Source organism: Gorilla gorilla, chromosome Y, assembly GCF_029281585.2.
Source record: "Gorilla gorilla gorilla isolate KB3781 chromosome Y, NHGRI_mGorGor1-v2.1_pri, whole genome shotgun sequence".
Classification (NCBI taxonomy): Eukaryota; Metazoa; Chordata; class Mammalia; order Primates; family Hominidae; genus Gorilla; species Gorilla gorilla.
Window position 1 is genome coordinate 34,875,300 of NC_073248.2, and position 22,176 is coordinate 34,897,475.

Here is a 22,176-nt window from a genome sequence, read left to right on the forward strand (position 1 = left end):
TCCACCAGTACCTTTCATAGATAATAAAATTGAACTATGGGCTCATTCATCCCTCGATGAAGATTGATCTCAGCATACTACAGTAACCCATACCATTGAAACACGGTGTCAGCTAGTTTTGAATGTATTTGGATCCTCAAGAAACTATAGAAAGCTCAGATGGATACTGGATTCTCATTCAACCTGAGTCCACTCAGTTCTGGATTTCTTCTATACTGCATACTCTTCATGTGCCAAGTCAAAAGGTGACGATATTAAGACTTGGGTGCAGCAGAAAACCAGTATGATCAGGCCCTCAAATCAAATCAATAGATGTAGTCCATTTAGTAAACATGAGGCTATTATACTCAAACCCCTGATGCAGATATGGATCTTAATACATCCTATTATGAATATAATTGAGCCCTTCCTTCACTCCAAAGTTGACATGATCAGACCCTGAAGTCAGCCTAAAACAGCCATAGTCCTTACCTGGGTCTAGCCAGAATCTCAATCAGGAAGACTCTTGATTCGCCTGAGAGCTGATATGATTAAACCATTGTTACAAACTGAAACTGAAAGAATGAGACTCGGCATTCAGCATAAATCTAAAATATTGAGGCCCAGAGCCCAGACTCAAGGATGGAAAGAAAAACACTGGACCCAACCAGAAGCAGATCCAGTTAGGTACTGGTCCCAAACTGGGATGGAAACAGTGGTACCCAGGCCCCAACCTGGAGGTGATAGATCCAGACCCTGAAATCACACTGAAGCTGATATCATCAAACTTTTATTTCAGTCTCAATCAGAGACAGTCACACAGTGGAAAGAACCAGTAACTCTGACAGATCACCATTGGATACAGTCTGAAACTGCAATAGTGATGTTTTGGAACCAACCTGTGGCTGATAAGTTAAAAGACTGGATACAACATGAAGCTTATGCATTTAGACTCTGGGGCAAGTTTGAAAGTGTTAAAGTCAAATTGTGGACCCAAGCTGAAGATGATACTTTGAGACCCTGGAATCAGAAAGACATTGGTGTAATCGACCCCTGGGTACAAGGTAAAGCTACTGTATTAACACAATGGATGCAGGGAGTGTCTCAAGAATTACATCCATGGACACAATCTGAAACTCACACAGTCCCACTGTGGACCCAGAATGAAACTCCAATAATTTCATATCTTGGACCAAGATGTTAGCAGATACACTCACAGCATGGACAAAGGCTGAATTTCAAGGGTAAACATCCTGAAGACAGTCTGAAACTGATGCAATCATACTGTGAACTATTGCCAAATCTCCAACAGTGAATCTCTGGACACACTCTGTATCGAATGAAGTCACATGTTGGAACCAAGAAGAATTTCCAGCCTTATTTCCCTTGACAGAGTCATATGGCTAAGACAGTCACACCATGGATCCAGGACAGATTTCCAACAATGAATCCCTGGGAAAAACTACAGCTGAAACCGTCATACAATTGATCCTTGATGAAATGTCACCAATAAATCCAAGGGGAAAATTGCCACCTGAATATCTAGAAGGAAATACCTGACTCCCATCTGAATTTAATCCAGTCTCATGGTGGACCATGGCTTATTTGCCAGCAGTAAATTACTGGATATAGTTTGATACTGAAGCAATAACACTGTGAATCCAGGTTGAGTCTCCAGCAAAACATTCCTGGAAACATTTGGAAATGGATATAATCCCACTAGGGACACATGCTGAATCACTAGTGATGAATTCATGGATAAACTCTATCTGATATGATCACGTGTATCCAGGCTGAATCACTATTATTAAATCCTTGGACACAGTCTGAAACTGATATAGTCACAACATGGATTCTGGTTGAAACTCTAGGAGTAAGTCCCTGGTTACCTGATATATTCCTACCATGTACCCATGCTGAACATCCACAAATATCTTGGACTCAACCATGGATTCTAGCTGAAACTCCAGCAGTGAATCCCTAGAGACAGGCTACAGCTGATATGGTCCTATCAGGGGAATTTCAGCCAGATATCGGGTGAAACTCACCCCCAATATTTCACATAGCTTCTTTTCTATTTTCCCTAAGTGTCGGCCACTCTGAGAAATAAAGAGACAGAGTACAAAAGAGAAATTTTAAAGCTGTGTGTCCGGGGGAGACATCACATTGGCAGGCTCCATGGTGCCCCCAGAGCCATAAAACCATCAAGTTTTTATTAGTAATATTCAAACAGGTAGGGAGCGTGCAAATAGCGTGTGGGTCACAGAGATCCTGTGCTTCACAAGGTGTATAGAATATCACAAGGCAAATGGAGGCAGGGCAAGATCACAGGACTAGAGGAACAGGACAAAATTAAAATTGCTAATGAAGTTGCAGGCACACATTGTCATTGATAACATCTTATCAGGAGACAGGGTTTGAGAGCAGACAACCGGTCTGACCAAAATTTATTAGGCAGGAATTTCCTCTTCCTAATAAGCCTGGGAGCACTACAGGAGACTGGGGCTTATTTCATCGCTACAGCTTTGACCATAAAAGACAGCCATCCCCCGAAGTGGCCATTTTAGAGGCCTACCCTCAGGGACGCATTCTCTTTCTCAGGGATGTTCCTTGCTGAGAAAAAGAATTCAGCGATATTTCTCCCATTTGCTTTTGAAAGAAGAGAAATATGGCACTGTTCTGCCCAGCTGACTGGCAGTCAGAGTTTATCTCTCTTGTTCCCTGAACATTGCTGTTATCCTGTTCTTTTTTCAAGGTACCCAGATTTCATATTGTTCAAACACACATGCTCTACAAATAATTTGTGCAGTTAACGTAAACATCACAGGGTTCTGAGGCGGCATACATACTCCACAGCTTACAAAGATGACAGGATTAAGAGATTAAAGTAAAGACAGGCATAGGACATCACAAGGGTATTGATTGGGGAAGTGATAAGTGTCCATGAAATCTTCACAATTTATGTTCAGAGATTGCAGTAAAGACAGGCGTAAGAAATTATAAAAGTATTAATTTGGGGAACTCATAAATGTCCATGAAATCTTCACAATTTATGTTCTTCTGCCATGGCTTCAGCTGGTCCCTCCATTCGGGGTTCCTGACTTCCGCAACAGTCCTACCAAGGAATCAGGCTGAATTTATAGAAGGAAATGCATGGACCCAGTCTGAAATGTATATAGTCAAAGAGTTGATCCTGAATGATCCTCTAGCAGTAAATTCATAGACATAGACAATAACTGATGCAGACAAGCTGTGGACCAAGCCTGAATTTCCAGCCATAAATCTCTGTACAAAGTTTCTAGGTGATAGTACTATACCATGGATTCAGGATGCCTCTCCAGCAATGAATCCATTTACACAGTATCTATCTTATACAATCAAACCATGGGACCAAGATGAGTCTTCAGCAGTAAATCTCTGTACACTACCTGAATTTGATAACATTATCCTGTGGATACAAGCCAAGTCTCCAGCAGTAAATCTGTGCATAGAGGATGTTACTTCCACAGTCATACCATGGGCCCAGGCTGTATCTCCAGCAGAAATTCCATGGACACAGCCTATAAATTCGATAGTCATAGCTTGGACCCACGTTGAATATCTATCAGTGAATACCTGGACAACCTCCATAGCTGATAGTATCACACTATAGAAAGGGGCTGAATTAACAGCAGGATTTCCATGAATACTGCCTTGGGCTGCTACTGTCACACTAACGGCACAGTCTGAATTTCCAGCAGGAAATCTTTGGACACAGCCTGTGTATGATACAGACACATTATGGCCTCAGGCTGAACCTCCAGTAGTAGGGTACTGGACAGAACCTGTAGCTGATACATTTCATGGACTCAGTTTGAATTTTTAACACGAAAGCCTTGGATCAAATCTGTATCTGATACACTCATACCATGGATCCAGGCTGAGTCTTCAGCAGTAAAGTATTTGACAAGGGCAATAGGTTATACAATCAAACTATGGAACCAAGTCAAATCACCTGCCATACATCTCTGGAAACAATATGAAACTGATATCCTCACACAGTGGACCAAGACTAAATGTCCAAAAGTAAATGCCTGGACACAGCCTATACCTGCTACAGTTAGTTATACCAGGTAAGAGTAGCAGTAAATCCCTCCACAGAGCTTGAATCAGAAATTGTCTTACTGTGGACTCAGGCTGATTCTACAATCAATAATCTCTGTACACATACTCTACGATAGATTGAAACCATTGGCTAAGAATGTTTATGTAGCAGTAAATCAATGGAGCCAGTCTAAAACTGAGAAAGTCACATCATGGACCCAGGATATGTTGCCAGCAATAAGTCACTTAACAGTGGCTGTGACTGGTATAGTCACACTGCAGTACATTGCTGTATTTCTAATAATAATTCCCAGGACAGAGGCTCTAGCTGGTACAGTCATAACATGGACACAGACAAAATCTTCAGCAATCAATTTCTGGTTACAACCTGTACCTGATACAGTCACACTATGGACCTAAACGAAACATCTAAGTAATCACTTGGAATGAGGCTGAATTTCCAGCTGTAAATCCCATGATGAAGTCTAAGTCTCCAGTTGTAAACATCTGGACAGTGTCCGAATCTCCAGCCCCAGGTGCTCTGTTGCAGAATGAGACTATTGATACAGCCACACCATGGACCCAGACTGAACTTTGGCAGTAAATGCCTTGACAAATCCTGTTGCTGATACACTCACACTGTGTACACAGCCTGTAACTCCATCATTAATCTTCTTTTCACAAAGTTTACATGCTACACTGAAAACAGGGCATCAAACTGAATGTCTACCCATAAATACCTGGACAGAGGCTATAGTTTCCAAAGTCACACTCTGGACCAAGGCTGATTTTCCAGCAATAAATACCTGGACACAGCCGTTTTTTATACAACTACAATTTGGGCACAGGCTGTATCTGCAACAGTAAAGGCCTGGGCACAATCTTCACCTAATACAACCAGATTATGGTCCCAATCTGAATCTGCAGCACTAATTATGTGGATACTGCCTGTATCTGACACACACATAGGATTGATACAATTTGAATCTTCAGCAGTAAATCCCTGATTACTGCCTATATTTAATAAATTATCATTGTGGACCCAGCCTGTATCTCTAGCAGTCAATCGTGGATAGAGGCAATAGTTTCCAAGTCACCCCATGGACCAAAGCTTTACTTCTAGCAACAAATCCCTGGCCACATCCCATATGTGATGTAGTTGCACTGTGGACCCAGGCTGAATCTTCTGCATTCATTACCTCCACACAGCCAGTATCTGACAAAATTGTACTGTGGCTGCAGGCCCAGTCTCCAGTAGGAATTACCTGGACACAGACTGTATCTGATATACTTACTTCGTGGACATATGATGAATCTTCAGCAGAAAATCCAGGGGCATGGGCCATAGATTCCTCAGTGTTACCATGGACCCAGGATATCCCTTCAGCAGAAAAAGCCTGGACACTAACTGTGTCTGAATCTGTCATGCCATGATCCCAGTCTGAGTCTCCAGTGGTAAACACATGCACAGAGACCGCAGCTTCCACAGACACAAAGTGGACCTATGATGATTTTCCCGCTGCAAATTCTTATACACAGAGTGATATGGGCTCATTTTGGACAATGCTTAAAACTGAAGCTAAGAAACTCTGGGCAAAGCCTGAAGCTAAATTATTTATAGAATTTCATTACTGTCTCAACCTGATACCACACAACCTTTGATCCAAGATGAAAATCAAGCATCAATTTTATGGACACATCATGAAATTGAAAACATCGATGAATGGACCTTGCCTAAATTTGGAACACTTATATCTTGGATAGTGCCTATGCCTCAGGCAGCACAACCATGGTCCAAACCTGAAGCTCTAGTTACAGAACTTTGTTTAAAACAGGAACAGAAAAAATAAAACCTTGGGCTCAGCCAGAATTTCAAACATTAAGCACATTTACTCCCTTTGAACTTGGTAAAATAGAATCCTGGGCCAAACAGAGAACTACAACATTTATAACATGGATGCAATGTGAAACTGATGCCTCCTTCCTGTGTACCCAATCTGAAGTAGGTACAATGAGACCCCAGATCATATCTGAAGCTGCTACAGTAAAACTATGGATCTGGACTGAAACAGGCACAATCCACCCCTGGACTCAAGGTAAAACTAATACGATCCTTGTCTGATACACTACTGTATCAGGCTGAAATGCAGGCAGTGAAATGCTTGACCATGCCTGACATTAATACTCTGAGTGCTGGGTTTCAGACCCAAAACAGTGTAAGAAGAAATGGTACTCAACTTTATTCCCACAGAGTTACTACCCGGATGAAGCCAGAATGGCAAATAATCCACCCGTTGTACCAATCTGAAAAGAACGCAGTCAGACCCTGGACCCAGTCTGAAGGTGATGCTCTGCAACCTTGGACCTATGCTGAAACCAATACAGTCGGACGCTGGGCCCATTCAGAAACTGATAAAATAAAACAACGGACTGAGCCTGAATCTCAAGCAATTAGGACCTGACCTGAGGCAGGTATGTTGACAAGTTGTTCCCCAACTCAAAGCGCTGCAGTTTGGACCTGGACCAAATTTGAATCTCAAATGACACACTTCTGGACCCAGAATCAAATTAGCATAAATTACCCTTGGGCTCAGCGTGTACCTGCTACAATCAGACAATAGACTTATTCTGAAATTCATCCCAGGACCCACTCTGAAGCCAATACAGTGATAAGATACTGGTTCCAGATTCAAATTCAATAAGATCTTGGAACCAACCTGAAACTGAAGTATTCCAAATTTGGACTGTAAGTCAAGAAATGAAACCCTGCAACATGACTGAAATTGATACAGTCACATCTTGCTTACAGACTCAATGTGATACGGTTAGACCCTGGATTCATCCTGGAAGTTAGCTGCTCTCTCCCTGGCCCCAGACTGAAGTTGGTATATTTTGGCCCTAGACTCAGCAAAGAGTTGCTACATATCCAACCTGGACCCATCTGAAACCCAAGCAGTGAGATCCTGGATCAAGCAGGAAACTGATATAGTCAGATCTTCATTTTACGTTCAAATGAATAAAGGCAGATCATGGGCTTATTCAAAGTCTCAAAGAGTCAGTCCCTGGATCCAGCTGGAAGTTGATATAATTCCATCTTTTATCTAGTCTGAAACCCTCCTACTAAGATTCTGGCCCAAGGTTCCATCTCCAGTAGTCAAAACATGGACCTTGCTTATGGGAAGAACACTCATATCTTGGATACTGCCTGTAACCTAAGCAGACAGACACTGGATCCAGTCTGAAGCTGATATTATTGAATCCTTTGCTGTTTTTAAAGCTGGCAAAGTAAGAACCTGGATCCAGTCTGAAACAGAAATACTAAGACCCAGAACCCATTATAAGGCTGATATAATTGCATAGTTTTCTCCTCCTGAAATTGAGGCTAATAGAGAGACACTATTAATGAGTCATTTTGGCTGCTTGTCTAAACGTGTACTCTTTTTGCCTGTAAAGAACTGTTTCTTTCCCAGATCAGTATTTTATCTCTCTGTTAACTGAGATAACTGCCTCAGAAAGCCAATATAAAATCAGTTCTCTCCAACCAAGCCAGCTTACAAGCATTTGGCTTCCTGGAAGAGCTGTTTACCAGCACTATAGCAGGAAATAAAAAATTAACCAAATAAAACAATGCCCTGATGTCCCAGGTACCTCTCTTATCTCTCTTTCTTCCTCCATTTTCCTTCCTCTTTCTTATTCTCTTCCATCTCCATGTACACTGTGCCCTTCTTGTTCAGTCTTTTCTTCTTGTACATTCCCTTCATTCTTCATTTTCCCATCTTGTTCAGTTATTTCTCCTCTTGTCTCCTCTCCTATTCTCCTTTCCATAGCCTATTCTGCTAGCACCCTTCAGAAAATATTTTCCTCAATATTTCCTGAAGAGTCCATTCTTTCTCATTCTTTTTCATTCTTGCATGCTGCTCCAGCCACACTTTTAACAAAATAACCTCATCTGATGCCTGGATCTCAATCTGGACCCAAGTCTGAACAACAACCTCTTAGGCATTCAGAACTCAAATGTTTCCCTGGTTGAGTGTCAACTAGCTGTGATCTGGAAAGAAAGTTTGCAGGCTTTCTGGCTCTTCAGAATAGTTGTTATGTCTCATGAAACCACAGGCACCTTTGGTCTTGTCATATGTTTAAGTTATTATACCTGGTACAAAGACTCTTGTTGAACCCTAAAACCACAGTTTGTAAGATCAGAGGTTATGTCCTCAAACCTTTGCAAACCAAAATTTGTGTTATTGTATGAATCAGCACAGACATCTCAATATTGAGAGAATATCTTATTTTTGCCAAACAGGATTTGTGGGCTATGTTTTATAAATACAATTCTATTCAGAGAACAGTATTTTAAAGATAGTCTTACTTCTTAGAAAGGGTTTATTATTCCACTTGAGGTATATAAATATATACACACACTATTGGATAATAGTATAATATCTTGGATATAAATAATAAGATATATTTATATATACATTAAATTATTATTTGAAGGAAAAGTATGAAGATAACCTCTGTAGTATATCTAAACTTGTAGGACGAATAATGTATATTTCCAAGGATTTTCTCAGATTGAAGATACTGAATTTCCAAGCTTATTCCTAAAAACCTAAAATTAGATTTTAGAAATGGAAGAGTAGTAACACTAATCTCACTTTATTCCATATGTATATTCCTTCTGCAGAGTGTGGATTATGCCCTGGCAATGTCACCCTCTGTCCCAACTGCTGGGAGTCAGAAATTGGTGAATTCCCTTGGATAGTTGCTGTACAACTTTCTCTCATGTGTGTGCTGGCTCCATACTAAATGAACAGTGGTTCCTTACTACAGCTAGATGTGCCAATTTTATGTAAGTCTAAGTAATTCATCTTAAGATTAAGATATCATTATAAAACAATAACAACATTGAGATTATAAATGAATATATTTCCCTTTATTTGTGTGTGTGTATGTGTGTGTGTGTGTGTGTCTGTGTGTGAGAAAGAGACAGAGAGAAAGATAGATAGAGACAGGGTCTTGCTCTGTTGCCCAGGCTGGAGTGCTGTGGCATGATTCAGAGCAGCCTCAAACTACCAAGATTAAGGAATTCTCCTACCTCTGCCTCCTGAGTACCTGGGACCACAGGCACACGCCAATGCATCTGGCTATTTTTTTCAGCAGAATTAAAGTCTTATCATGTTGCCCACCTGTTCTCAATCCTTGAAAATAGTTTCTAGAGGAATATATGTATTTTAGCGCTTTGCTGGACTTCATCTGATTCATGTGACCTCCAGGGCTTTATTCAAATTGAAATGTAGAAATAATATGACTTTTTATTGACTTTTTTCCCCTGAAAAACTCAGCAGCCCTGGTCCTGGTCCAAGTGGGGCTTAATCATCTTCTGGATTCTGCTCAGACTGTCAGCATTGACTGTGCCATACCCTACCTAGGTCCCAAGGGACTTCTGGGACCTGTATTGATCTTCCTGAAGCAGCCACTATATTTTCAAACCCGGTCCTTCCTATATGCCCAAAGGAAAGTCTGGAACAGGAGAAATTTATACTAGTATATGGCTGTTGGCTACCTGTTGGTCCCTTATGAGGGCTGAGTAATGAAGAAGACAGTGGGATGGAAGAGAAGCATGTTTGGAAAGATAATATTATCCTCTCTTGAATAATAAATAACTTGTCTTTCTCTTCACCATACTTCTCTCTCTAATCTAGGCTAGGTTTGAAAACAAGCAAACACAAACACCTCTGTTTTCTATCAGGAAGTCCTGTAGTTCTGCAAAAACAGCACCTGAGCGTCCTACAAGTCAGCACTTGTACCAAATTTTGCCCAAAGCTGAAGGAATTCACTTTTTGTGTGGAGGCCCAGAAAGCTATGTGGGAGCCTGGCTGTAAGGTGACAAATTCACGGGGTGTGAATGCCAGGGAGAAAGAGGAATATCTTGAACACCAAAAGTTACTTCTGGCCCTCCTTCAAAATATTGATTGCTATCTTCTCTCTTGTTTCTTGCAGGGTGAACTGGCAGCACCTTTGGTGTGCCGTCTACACCAAAAGGACACTTGGGTGCAAGTGGGAATCTTGAGTCATTTTGAGGAGCATTGCACAAAGCCTTATGTCTTCAGGCAAGTGCACTCTTTCCCTTTCTGGCTGCAAGGAGTGACATGACCTAGCCATGGACCCTGGCCACACCAAGGGCCCATGACTACTTCTGCTTCCATGTCCCTTTCAGTCTACTTCTACAAATGCTTCAGCTTTTATCCCCACTCTCACTTCAGTGTGGCCACATTTCGTCTCTCTGCCACAGACTCAGAGTAAGGCTCAAAAACCTGGTAGGACAAGTAAAGGAAGAAGAAAATGGAAATATAAAACAATAGAGAGAAGGAAATGGGAGCTAAAGCTCTTCCTGAGAAATGCATGAGTTTTTTATCTACCAAATCATAGAAATTATTTTCCTTTTGGCTTACAAAGGCATTTCATACTTGATATATGATTCAATTCCCAGAGTAGCCCCATAGATTACTCTGATATAGAACACATAACATGATTATTATACTTATCTTAAATGTATATTCTGATACTACATAAATACAACGGACTGATCAAATTCTCACGGCAAAAGATGAACTGGGTTATCATTAAGACACACTCTCCTAATACAAAGACATTTCTTTACTACCACACAGAAGCTTACATTTGTAATAGAGTTATTTTAAATTAAGTATATTGTAAGTTAAAGACATGATGTTTGGAAACAGCATAGGTGGTAAGTAATGAGATGTAGGTGATGCTGTACTAGACTGCATTACATTGGGATTATCAGTTTCTCCCTTCCCTTGCCTACTAGAAAACCTACCACAATATTAGCAATGGCTATTTCACATTACTGTCCATCCTCTTATTTTCTTGGAAATTGAGACATCTCTTTCGGTCTCATCAATTAAACATGCTCTTAACCACAGCTATTTTATACTTAACACCCATTGCTAGGGACCTTGTGTATCATGACTAAAGCAATATACTGGAAAGCCTGATGTAGACTTAAGGTTGAGGTTTTCTTCTTTTTTAACTTTTTGTATTATACCTTAAGTTCTAGGGTACATGTGCACAATATGCAGGTTTGTTATATATGTAAACATGTGCCATGTTGGTGTGCTGCACCCATTAACTCATCATTTACTTTAGGCATATCTCCTGATGCTATCCCTCCCCACTCCCCCCACCCCATGACAGGCCCTGGTGTGTGATGTTCCCCTTCCTGTGTCTAAGTGTTCTCATTGTTCAGTTCCTACCTATGAGTGAGAACATGTGGTGTTTGTTTTTTCTTTTCCTTGGGATAGTTTGCTGAGAATGATGGTTTCCAGCTTCATCCATATCCCCACAAAGGACATGAACTCATCCTTTTTTATGGCTGCATAGTATTCCATGGTGTGTATATGTCACATTGTCTTAATCCAGTCTATCTTTGATGGACATTTGGGTTCATTCCAAGTTTTTGCTGTTGTGACTAGTGCCGCAATGAACATACGTGTGTATATTTCTTTATAGCAGCAAGATTTATAATCTTTCATGTATAATTCCAGTAATGGGATGGCTGGGTCAGATGGTATTTCTAGTGCTAGATCCTGGAGGAATGAACAGACACTTCTCAAAAGAAGACATTTATGCAGCCAACAGACACATGAAAAAATGTTTATCATCACTGGCCATCAGAAAAATGCAAATCACAACCACAATGAGATACCATCTCACACCACTTAGAATGGCAATCATTGAAAAGTCAGGAAACAACAGATGCTGGAGAGGATGTGGAGAAATAGGAATACCTTTACACACTGGTGGGACAGTAAACTAGTTCAACCATTGCAGAAGTTTCAGGTTTTCTAAAGAATGTACTATAATAAATCTTTGCCTATGCATACAGGAATCCTGAAGACACTGCTGTGATTCTGGGCCTGAGGCACCCTGGGGCACCAATGAGAGTTGTGAAGGTGTCTACCATTCTACTGCATGAGAGGTGCCAGTTGGTGAATGGGGCAGCAAGGAATGACCTGGCATTGCTACTCCTCCAAGATGTCCAGACTCCCATTTGGCTCTCAGCACCCTTGGGCTATCTGAAGAACCTGAATAGTTCAGAATGCTGGCTGTCTGGGCCACAGATTATTATGCCAGGTCAGCAGTGAGTTTTCTTATTAGGGTAGCAGTTCTACAAAATGAGGTTCATATTTTTAATATTATGGTTCAAGGAAGAAGTATGATCACAATTGTATAAATTACTAATTATAAGATATTTAATCCACATAAAAAACCCAATAGGAAATTTGTTTTCATTTTATAAGTTGATGGTTCTGATGATAACTTCATAGGATTTTGGATCTGAAAACAATTATACGAGTATCTTTCTCTGTACAGTCAATTTTGTAAACTAAAGTAGAGATGATTTGCTTTCCAACTCTTTGCTGACTAAAAAAAAGGAAAAACAAGTTTTTGTTTTGTTTTGTTTTGTTTGTCCCTCTTTATGAAAAAGAAGCTGAACTTGACTTGGAATTTGGAATTTCGTCAGTAAAAATTTACTTATTACTTCTGAAGGGTGGCATTTAAAAAGTGATTAAAGAGTGACAATGCTGTCCACAGTGTCTCACTCCTGTAATTCCAGCACTTTGGGAGCTTGATCTAGGAGAACCCTTTGGGCCCAGGAATGTGATACCCATTTGGGCAATGTAGCAAGACTTCATCACTAAACAACAACAACAAATAGCCTGGTGTGGTGTTGCACACATGTAGTCCCAGCTACATGGGAGGCTGAGACAGGAAGATAGCTTGAGACCGGGAGGTTGAGGCTGCAGTGTGTGAAGATGGTGGCAATGCACTCCAACCTTACATGGGTGACCACGCAAGAACTTGTCCCAAAAAAAGGGGGCGCTGGTGTGGTGGTTCATGCCTGTAATTCCAGAATTTTGGGAGGATGAGGCCAGTGAATCACCTGAAGTCAGGAGTTTGAGACCAGTCTGACCAACATGGGGAAACCCCATCTCTACTAAAAATATGAAATTAGCTAGGAGTGGTGGTGTGTTCCTGTAATCCCAGTTACCCAGGAGGCTGAGTCAGGAGAATTGCTTGAACCCAAGAGGCAGAGGTTGCAGTGAGATCAGGCCACTGCACTCCAGACTGAGTGACAGAGTGAAACACCATCCCCACCCCCCAAAAAAATCAAGGACTAGAAAGCGAATGAAATACATAAACATGTCATGTAAAATGGTAATGGTGACAAAATAAACTGAATTTATTTGTATAGGTTATACGTACAAGTTTAAAGTAATGATGACACAGTGATAAGACAGTTCATGGTTTTATCTCAATACTTAGTGTTTAAATGTAACATATGTTCCTTAGGATGGTTATACTCCATTTCTCTTCCTAGGAGAGAATGATGAGTTTCTAGAAATGTTAAAGGTGCAAGTGATGGAAGCTTCCAGCTGTGCCCACCTGTACCCTGACATGGGCAGTTCCATTGTTTGCTTCATTACTCAGGCCAAAGACTCTAATGCAAATGTGGCACACAGTCAAATGTTTTTTCTATCTACATGATAGAAACTATAACTTTGTCCCTACGTAAAAGGGTATACAGCATATGCTTAAATGAAAAATTTAAGTGAATCATTGATCAACAGGAAACCATTTTAAAAGTCTTTAATTACAGAAAAAAATCTCTGAAAAAAATTTGTTGTTAATCTCTGAGTTTTCTTACATGGGTTGTTAATCTTTAGCCATACTAAATAGCTAGCATGCTGCACTTGAAACAAATTAGACATTTTATATAATTCCCATATTCTAATAATAGTATCTTCACACATTAAAGTTGAGAACAGTCTAACCTTTTCCTATTTCCCCAATTAAATAACTTTTTAAGGCTTAATCCTCTGATTTTTTTGTAGTAATATTTTTGAATGTATTTGATCAGGATGACTTTCTTGTGTACTTATCTGATGTCTCACTTTCTTCTGAATACATATTTTATTATCCATTTATTAGATCTAAGTTTAAGATGTTGGAACAGGGATTTAAATCCAAATTCTGCATTTGAATTTACAGGAGTCAGTGAGTCCAGGAAGTGCCATTATGTGCAGACCAATATCTGGCAATGGCAGTTGGAGACATATAGGCTTCAATAGTCTCAAAGCCCTAGCTACTACAGTGAGTTCACACTTCTCCTGGATCTTATCTACTTCAGCAAAAGAAGGCCACCCACTAAACCAGGCCCTTATGCCTTGAGTGCAAACTCCTAAGTCCTCTAGTCTCCTTAAACAGCCAACCACACTGCCACTTTCTTCAATAATAATTACTGCAGCCCTGAGACTTTGGTAGCCCAGTAACTATAACTAGTGATGCTACAGTCTGCTCACAGTATGATAAAACACCAGAGCAACAAAAACAAAAATATTGACTTAAGCCTTCTAAAATCTCTCTAAATATACCTTCAATAAATATGCTTTTTCTACATAACAACAGCTTTCTACTTACTTCCTGAACTAATGCTTGGCCTTGGATTGTTTTCATCCTTCAGATTGATTCCGAAGTGTCTATTTAACATGAATGTGAATACAGAATTTCATGTGTCAGCAAATAAAATTTTCAAAATGATGCAAAATACAAATGTGAAATTGAATTTGTGAACTTTACTATGCTTTCAAATTATGTATTCATACCTACCCACTCACACAATTTTTTATAACTATCTGCATATTCTTCTCAGGTGGGAGAAAACAGTATCAGAGTTCTTGAATAATTTATGGAAGTCAGAATGACAATACTATAGAAGGTTTAACCTATTCACAATACTGTATTTAGTGAATGAAGACATGACTTTTAAAATCCTACTAAAGTATTAAGTAAGTAAAATTTATGATTTCAATAACTCTAAAATATGTGTACATGAAGAAAATAGATCAAGGATTAAAATACATAAACAGCAAATGAGTCTGGGCATGGTGGCACACATCTGGAAGACCAGCATTTTGAAAAGGCTGTGTGGTCAGATCACTTGAGGTCAGGAGTACAAGACCAGCCGGGCAAATATGGTGAAACCCAGTCTCGACTAAAAGTACAAAAGTTAGCTGGACCTGGTGTCATGCACCTGTAATCCCAGCTCCTCAGAAGGCTGAGGCAGGGGAATCGCTTGAACCTGGGAGGCAGAGGTTTCAGTGAACTGAGATCATGCCACTTCACTCCAGCCTGGGTGACAGAGTGAGACTCCATTTCAAAACACACACACACACACACACACACACACACACACACACACACACACGCACAAACGAATAAAAAAAATCTGTTTTAGAAAAAGTGCTCACAGGAATCTCATATATCTAACAGAAAAAAAAAATTCTTGAAAACAAAAGTTCCAGAATGGGCAGATAAGGAAACAAATTTAACACTTTGCGTATAAAGTACAAATACTAAACTGAAAAGAACCACAGGGGATAACCATTCAAAATTTACAACTAAGTACTCTAAAAGAAGCTGAAAGTCCCTCAGAAACTTTCTAGAGTCCATGTTCCTGTATTGCAAAAATGATCATAAAAATTGCCAAGAGTAGAACAATAAAAATATATCTTAAACCTTGATAAACACTTCAAGTCTCACTTAAGATTTGTAATGGAAAATGGATCCTTCCGCAGGTTTTCCATACAATTATGAACAAATCATTTTTCTTTGTATTTAAATTGGCTTTTTCAATATTCTAAGAAATTAACTTTTATATTAATAGTAGGTGATGTAACAAAGCAGGTCTTTATCAAGATAACTGACACTGGATATCCACACCATTACTCAGGTGGGCCTTAATTCCCAGTCAGGTTCCCTCCCTGGACACACACTGAAGGTCCACATCTATTTTGTAATCTCTTCACATTTCCAGCCCTGGAGGAAGCTCTAAAATACATGTACATTCAGAAAATAGAACATTTCCTCACACTGGAGCCCAGTGTGGTCCTCCAGATTCCCCGTACAGTGGCCTGTCTTATCTGGGAAGGAAGGGCAGTGGGAGTGCAAGTGAGGATGGCAGAGAGGAGAATGCATGTCAGGGGTGCCTGGGGTCATTAAAACAGAACATGACAGGCCTGGGAGAAACATTTTGAAAGGGAGTAGACCTAGATTGGCCTCAGGTGCACATCTGCTTGGAGAGGGAGAGGGCCCTGGTTGAGCTCAATCTGAGCCCCAGGTGGCAGCAAGCCTCAAGGCAGGGGAGGGAGCTGGTGAGTGATGATGAGACAGCTATCCCTTAAGCCCTGCTTCTCACTGACATTAGACACATATGCATTGTCGATGGCTTAGGGTTCCCCAATCCTAAAATGTGGGTGTTACAGTTCCCTGATGGGTCTTCCTTCCCAAACCGATGGGTGGCCTGGGATTGCTCACTGCAGTCTTCTCCATGATCCTTGAGTTCTCCATGCAGGGTACAGATCCATGACTCGAAAGCCTCTCAGTTCCCAGACCTAGGCTGCTCACCTGGCCTCCTCTTTGTTCCCTCTCTAATGCTGTCCCTCACTCCCTGGGGTAGAACTGCAATGGACTGAGCCATAGGCCCTGGCTAATGATCTGGGGAACTGCAGAAGGGGTCCACAACAGGTCAGGTCACGGTTCAAAGCCCATTCCTCAGAGGCCAAGGAATGAGCAGCAAGGTCCTTTCCCATGATGCCCCACCACGGACCCCACCTCAGCAATCCTGCCAAAACCCAGGCAGTTATGTTCAGCCAAACAGCTGAACAAGCTCAGGTAGGCAATGTTCTGCCTACAGCTGGAGGCTTGACCTTCATGATCCCACTGGACTGCAGTGGAATGAGACACCCTGTACCCTGCAGGGAGAGGAGTCAGGGAGGTTCATGACAGGCTTACCCTCTCACACACCAGCTCCCTTACCATGCTGAGAGGCACTTCTTACCCAGGATGCCAAAGAAGTACTCCTTAATGATAACTTCATTGTGGAAGTAAAGGTTGTGATGAAAGGAAATTTCATCCAGCCGCTGGTAACCAGGATGACTGAGTTCCTCCACCTGTCTGATCAAGAAGAAGAAAGAGGATGGACTCAATAGGACCATTTCATCTAGCTGGGCTGAAGTGGGCTGCTAGCTGGAGTGAAGCATGAGTTTCCCCTTTCCAGCTCTGCCACTGAGACAGCCCCAGGCCCCAGGGGGACCTCAAACTGACTCAGAAACTGGACCACTCCCACAGACCCAGGCTCCCCACCCTGACCTGCAAATCCATCATGTAGCAAAGCAGGACCTCATCATGGTTTCTGACCTAGGCGGACATCTGGGTTTGCCAAACAATCTACCTCTGGTCAAGGAGCCTCCAGATGATTGGTTGGGCAAGCCTCGTGAAACCCTGCAATTTGCAAGATCACAGAGAATGTGGAGCAGGGCTATCTTCCAGACATTTGGCCTGTCACCCTCTCTCGTTGATCCCCTGTCTTTGGCAAGGAGGCAACACCACCACTGCGGTGGTTTTTGGTTGGGTGGAGCCAGGCCAAGCTGGCCTGCACTGACCAGGGACAGGAAGCAGAATGAGTGGGCAGGTGGTTTTGGCTAGGGAGGGACGGGGGAAGGCAGGGTGGTGGGAGGTGTCTGCTTCCTTAGGGTTCATGAGCTGCAGGAGGCCCTTGTGTGCTGGGTTCTGGACATGCTCTGCTGATATCTGGGTGTGTGGTGTCCTCTTATCCTGGACTCCCTGAGGGTGTGCCTGTCCACTTGAGGGAAGCCTTGTAGGTAGAAGGGGCTTGCAGGATTTTGCCTGGCGCTCCCCATGGGAATTGTGTGGGTGCAAAGGAGGTTATATATGCTTAGGGCCTACACCTCTTTTGGTGCAGCGCCCGCAGGGGAAAGAAAGCGTTATCTGGGGAGCTGGTACCTGCCTTGAGGAGGTCAGCAGCCCCATGCACCACAAACTCGAGTCTTTAGCACCTTGTGTTTCTGGGGTGAGCCTGGTGGAAACAGGCACTAAAAGCGGGGGTGGTTCATTAGCTGGCCCGAGCTTGCAGACTCCCTTTCCTCCAGGGCATTTCCCAGGGAAACGTGCCCCTTAACTTTGTGCTGTGAGTGAAGGACCCTTGGCGCCGCGATTCTCCCTTGTGAGTACTGTGCTTGACTCCCCTTCCCTACCACGTGCTCCCAGGGCTCCCACAAGCACAAGCAAGCTAGCCTCCTATCTGCAGGAACCTGGCCTCGGCTCCCAACCTGTGCCCCATCCCCTGCCTCCTGGCTCACCCCATACGCCTCCCTCCTGGCTCCTCCCCCAACCCAGCCCCCATGCCCCCCACCCCGAAGCCTGATGCCCATCCCCTGCTGCCAGCAATACCGAATGGACAGCTGCAAGGATATGGCTCTGTCCCAGAAGCCGGAGACGCCCCGTGGCCTGGGCCATTCACAGCCCAGCTGCAAGTGAAGGACCTCCAGAGAGTCCATTCACGGCCCGGTTGTGCTGGGTCCAGGGCCAGGCTGTGCCCGCTGGTCCTTCTTCTGCCACTCCACATCGGTCTCCTCCTTAACCACCACCTCCTTCTCAGCCATTATGTCTTCCACCATCAGCACCGCCTCCTCTTCCAAGGCCGCCTCCTTGCTCTGTACCCCGGCTGTCCTCTCCAGCAGAGCCTCCCGCCTGAACACTGTGCCCTCCTGGGTACTCCCGCAGACCCCGGTCTGTGCAGCCCAGCCCATCCCCGGCACCGCTAGGCTCTGGGGCCGCTCCCCAGGAGGCCCGCTCCCCGAAAGGCCCACAGACCTCGCCCTCCTGAGAACCTAGTCCCCACAGGTACGTAGACGCAGGTTTCCTGAGAAGCCCGGCTGGGCCCGCAGATCGCCGCACTCGCCCTGGGGCTCAGGTTCCCAGCAGGGTCAACTGCGCACAGGACCTCAGGAGCCACAGCCCAAGGCCTTGGGCTTTCAGAGCCCCACCAGCAGGCACCGCAGCCGCTGCTGCACGTGCGGGAGCCTCTAGGTCTGCAAGACAGCGCACAATAGTGTGCACGCAGGATATCGATGGCCAACCTGGCAGCTGGTCTCCGGTGTGCCTAGGGCATAGGACGAGAGGCACTTTGGAATGCTCCCTGGAGTACAGCATCCACACGGAGGAAGCATGGTACGCGGAGCCTGTATTTGCCTCGACCTGCGAGAGCGCTTGCCGGGGTTCTGGCCTCTAGAGCCGACGACTTCCACCCAATCATAACCAGGCAACTTTCCTCCTGAGCGTCCGCCCCGACCCACTTTCCCCAGGCCACCCCCACTGCCCTCGCCCCAGCAGCCAGAGAGAGTTCTCTGGATCTGCAATATTCCGTATCATCTACCTGGCTTGCCTAATGAAATGAGATGTTTCATGTGCTCCTTGTGGGTCAACGATTTGCCACATTCAAGATATCAGTTAGGGCACAGGTCTCCCATCCCCGCAATTCCAAAGGCCACGCAGCCCACGTGTGCCTGGACGCAGCGCTACCTGGCACAAGCTCCAAGGGCTTTTCAGAGGAGGGTTACCCCGGGAGGCTGGGACTGCAGGCCAACTTGGGTTGGTGCCGCCCAGGGAGACGCCCACCGCCCTCCCACTGATTGACCGCGGAGGGAGGCGGCTGGTCTTGGCGCGGCTCCCGGCGCCCTCTGCCTGAAGTCTGTTGGGGGAGCCTGGAGCCCAGTGCATGCGCCCTGAGGGACCGCCGACCCACAAGCTCTAGTAAGGGAAGCGGCAGGGTTCCTGTAGTGTGGGTCAGGCAGCACAGGCGGTGGTCTGTGGGAGTCCGTAGAAGGGCACTGTCTTCAGGATGGAGGCTGTACAGGAGGGGGCTCCCGGGGCGCAGAGCGGGGAGGCAGCCTTGGAGGAGGAGGCTGTGCTGCTGTTAGACAACATAATGGCGGAGACGAAGGTGGTGGCCCAGGAGGAGGCCGACGTGGAGCTGCAGGAAGAGGACCAACGGGCACAGCCTGGCCCTGGGCCCATGACCCCAGAGTCTGCACTGGAGGAGCTGCTGGTCCTTCAGGTGGGGCTGGAGCTGGTTAATGCCCGAGCCAGGAATACCTTTTCTCAGGAGAGGAGAAAGATGGAGCAGAGGCGCAAGCCCCAGCTGGACCGCAGAGGCACCATCATCCAGAGCATCCCTGGCTTCTGGGCCAGTGTTGTATCATTTTCAGTGTTTCTTCTGCCTATCTAGTTGAGACGTGCTCTCGGGGAAGTGTAAGCAACTGATGGGCAGCTCGGCGTCGATGTGACTATTTGGGGAAGAAACGTGGGTTGCCACGGACACATGTGGCTGTAAAAAGCCGGAGCAGAGGCGGGTATTATCTTCCTGCATGCAGCAGAGAAACCCTTCCTGATGCTGAGCATCAGATGTTTGGGGCATCTTTTTGAAGAGCAGAAGCGAGTTCTCACCAGAACAGGTTTTTCTGTGAATCAAGATATTGTTAAGGGTGTGTGATTGCTCCCCCTTACTAGTCCGATCTGAGACTGGGAGTCTTTGGGTATAAGCAGATTCCGCCACTCCTTAGACACCAGGGACTCTCTGCAAATTGCCCCTCCCAATATCAGTGCAGTCAGCCTCAGAATTATATACTCTCCGTGAACCCAAGAGTCCTTAATTCAGGGGGAGGGAGAGGGGAAAGGGAGGTCATACATGGAAGCAGATCTGATAAATTCCATACCCCCGCCTTTGGGTGTTCTTAGGCTTTCTTCCCTGTTGTTTCTAGCTTTTCCTTCCATGGCATCTAAAGTCTCTTTGACCTAAATCAAGATTGCGAACCACCCCCAGATGTCAGCCTTGATTATGGGTTTATATGCCCACAGATACATCAATCACATCTCCTGGCACTGCTCTGTAATAGAGAGGCCTGGCCTCTGTGAGTCATGGTTCCTAGGCTCCCATAAAAATTACTTCCTGTTTCAATTCAGTTGAGGGGTGATAGTGAAGAGACTAGAGAACAAGAAGACTAGAGAAGCCAGTGTGTGTCCCTCTCCTTCTCGGCAGGGGATATGTTTCTGCAGTGATTCCATGGCCTGCAGGACACGCTCTCTGTTTTCATTTTCTATTTAGTGACCCTAATCCTAGAATATTCTAATGCTATTTCCTCCAATTGTCTTCTCTAAAGAATTTGGGTATCATTTTTGGAGACTTAAATAAAAACTATTGATATGGAAGGGGGTAGAGAAGTGCTGGGTAGGGGAGGGCATGGTCTTTGGTTAGTGCTCCACCATCAGACCTGTGTTCACTCACATAGGTAAGGACAAACACTTCTGTTTTCTTGTCCAACTGTTGCATTTCCCAAGACCACCCTGGCCTGCCACACCTCCATCCTGTGATATAAGAAACTCCGATACCCTAGCAGGCAGTGACATAGCCACAGATGTCGAGAGGAACATTTCCCAAGACCACCCTGGCCTGCTACACCTCCATCCTGTGATATAAGAAACTCTGATACCCCAGCAGGCAGTGACATAGCTGCAGATGTCGAGAGGAACCATCAGCAGAAAAAGACGCAGCAACTGGACCTCGAGAAGACACCAGAGGAAGGAAAGCACAAGGACAGAGGTGGCAGGCCATCCACCTCAGAAGAACACGGAGTCCCACGGGGCTGTGGGAAGAGAGTCCAGAGCTGCCCCATTCCAAGGGAAACGCACCTTCCTGCTCCATCTCCCTTCTGGGTCCCCATCTATCTGCTGAGAACATCCACTCAATGAAACCTGGCACTTATTCTTCAAGCCCACGTGGGAGCCAATTCTTCAGGTACACCAAGGCAAGAAACCCCGGGATTCAGATAGCCCTCTGTGTTTGCAGTAAGGCAGGGTGTCTGATGGAGCTGACTAACACAAGCCACCTACAGATGGATAAACTAAAATAACACCATGTAACACATGACCGCTGGCGATTCCAGATCTGTGAACATTCATCCCTAGACACTGCCCGGGAGCAGAGCCCCACAACCTGTCCTCATTGCAAGCTCCATGGGGAAGGGTAAAAGGGATGTTTTCCCGTTTCAATATAAGTCTGTTTTCAATGCAGTGTGCTTTCTATAATACTGCCGTGTTACCTCATTTCATATATTAGACAAAATAAGTTACAAACTATAAGTAATGTGAGAAGAAAATAAATGGTGAAGA

The 22,176-nt window shown here is 44.2% G+C and overlaps 2 pseudogenes; both read left to right on the forward strand.

Moving 5' to 3' along the window:
• Window positions 1–6,326: 6,326 nt before the first annotated feature.
• On the forward strand, window positions 6,327–14,412 carry LOC129530346 (uncharacterized; annotated as a pseudogene).
• A 4,994-nt stretch (window positions 14,413–19,406) lies between these two features.
• Window positions 19,407–20,500, forward strand: LOC129530347 (uncharacterized; annotated as a pseudogene).
• Window positions 20,501–22,176: the final 1,676 nt, after the last annotated feature.